Here is a 2,832-nt window from a genome sequence, read left to right as displayed (position 1 = left end):
TCTGTGAACTGCCGTTCACTTAGAGTTTGTATACTCTTGGAAGTCAACCTTCCTCTGTACAAGGTGCCGTGTGACCCGTCACATGTTCGAAGTTCTTTGCCTCTGGCGGAATGACTCATAACACCTCCAATATTGTTACTTCATCTGACCCTCGCGGTACGAAGATTTAAATTGAACTGCAATACAGCACTCATCAATTACATGGAAGGGATAGGGTGGACGTGGAATGTCACGGCGCCAGCCGCACTGTACAAAAATTCTGCTTAAAGATGGTGTCCATTATCGATTCGAGGAAATCGTCTGGCGCCGTTGCGGCGATAAGAGCTGTTAATCGTGGACATTTTCCGCTACTTTTGGCATGTATTCACGGGTGGAGAAGAACTATGAACTCTAATCAGTTGCCTGTTTGGACGATGCAAACACCCACAACATATGACACATCAAATCTTTCCGTACTGGAATCACTTTTGTGAAAGAAGTTTAACAAAGGTACTTCATGTAGATTTTTATTCTCGCGGGCAGTCATCTCGCTTGTAGATTGTAAATGTAGCGAGCTGTTTCCGTGTCTGAACCTCGTCCACATTCATTCAAACCACAAATTGCCTAATCAAAAAAAGGAATGACTCTGCTGATTGGTCGCCCAGCATCAGTAGCCTCGTGAAGTCTCTATTGAGGCTCGACTGAGGTGATCTTGTAGGTGCGTCATCAGTGCATTCACATTACTGGTGGACGTCACCAGGTGAGAAATTATCACATGTGGACCCTGAGACCGCGAGTTTCCAAAACCCAAAAGAAATAAGAAGGTCATAAGCTTCTAAGTGCGACTAGTTACCTTAAGGACATGTTATCAAACATTCCGTATTACGTCTTGCATAAACTCTCTCGACGATGCACGGAATTGGATCTGATTAGTCTTTGAATATCTAGCTGTAGAGGTGATTAAAGTTTTGCGAAGCGCTATGTGGTTGTAAAGCATTTTTTCTGAAAGCTTCGTTCAACGAGTCCGCGATATCAAGCGCAACCTGATTATTATCGGATGCTTCATACATAAGCGTAATCTAGACATTCTAGAAACAAGCTGCTCAACATTATTTTGAGTGAAACATACATTGCGATTATTCTTATGTAGTCTGATACTATATATGAGGGTCTTGCAATCACTCATAATAAACTGTCTTTATTAGTTTACCTGACCCGTTCCAACATCTTCACAGGTACACAAAACGGTAAGATGTATGCATACAATAGTATAGAACTTTTATTTGCCTCTAATGCTCTGATGGCTCTGCTGGATACGCTGACATTGGAAAAAAAGTAATCAATTTGTGTCTAGCGCCTTAGTCAGCACGTCCGCTTGCTGACCCAACGTTGACATGTTACGTCGATGGCCACTCGAGTCATGTTCTTTAAAATCAAAATCAGTAAACAAATTGTCGACATGCTTGTATCTTGAACTGCGCCCTGCGTTTTTTACCAATCTCAACACTCTGGTAAACAAAAAAACGTCCGCAGATCTCAATTGCTAATGACCGTCCTTGAGATTACCATAGACCACAACAATGGCTGATTAACATTTTTTTTTACCTCCCTCGAATTAAGCGCCACTGTGCGCTGGATATTTAAACTAAAATCACTATCCCTCTCTCATCATCAAAGTGGACCCGCAGCTGGTGCACGACATTAAGCAGTAGTTGACAAGGTTAGTGTACCATTGGACATCTTTTACTTGCACGACACCATTGCTACCACTGTAAATATCTGAAACTCACGCGCTTTTAGATAACAATGCTGCCAACAATTTACAGCCTAAGAAAACCGCAATAGCTGCGTTACTGCGTACGACACGTCAGGGCGCGTACAGATGGTGATGTGAAGCACAAATCGGGTTAAGGGACTGTATGGCTTTGACTGCTTATCGTTCCTGATTATTTCGATCTTTGGCGACTGCAGTATCGTCGTCTTACTCGGGCCAACACTGCCTCTGCAACCGGCAGGTTTGCTTGACAGGGCACATTGTCAATTTAACGCATCTGTCTTGTTAACAACGTCTTCGCCTTCGGAATAAATTTATTCTCCATCCCAAGGAAAGTTGTTCTTGTCCAAATTCTCCATTCTGAGCAAATTCCTGAGCTCTGCTTGATCTCTCAAATTGTCTTGCGTTAGCTGCGATTGCCATGTCATAGATGTAAGATATACAACATGCAGCAAATTTTGTTCGTAGTGTACACGAACTGATCTCAGTCAAGCTTTTACGAAGATCTTCGTTAACACTAGCTAGATTGTGTTGTAACTCAGCTGGCACTAGCCGCTTTTCCAGCCCATTTATTATAATTTAACGTGCCTTAGAAGACTTAGCGACATCTGGATGACACGATACTTCCATGCTCCCACAAACACCCGTTCCGTGGGAAAGATGTATCGGCGTCTAGTTACACCGTCACGTATTAGATACGATAGCACAACCCGGATAAAATAATGTCGGTCACTGACATTTTCAAGACTATCTACATATCCAAGGACAGCACCACAATAGGAAATTACTTGGCAGCTTTGAAGATAAAAGCTGGAAGTGATTGTCGCTTTATGTCTCATCATTGTTTACCTCTTGCTCAGCAGAGCTAGTCCGTGTCTTCTTGATTCGGACCAAGACTCGTACAATATCAATATTATATGGACTGTATGCACTAATGGCTCAGCTTGCGATTTTAAATGACTCCGCTTCCGGAGACGATGCTGCCGAGCTTTTTCACGACAAACTCTGTCACCAACAAGATTTGCTGATGGCCAAACTATCTGATCAAGATCGGATTTACGACGAACTTTTGCCGAGCA

Source organism: Plasmopara halstedii (genome assembly GCF_900000015.1).
Source record: "Plasmopara halstedii genome assembly, contig: Scaffold_555, whole genome shotgun sequence".
NCBI classification, from domain to species: domain Eukaryota; phylum Oomycota; class Peronosporomycetes; order Peronosporales; family Peronosporaceae; genus Plasmopara; species Plasmopara halstedii.
This window is presented reverse-complemented; position numbering follows the sequence as displayed.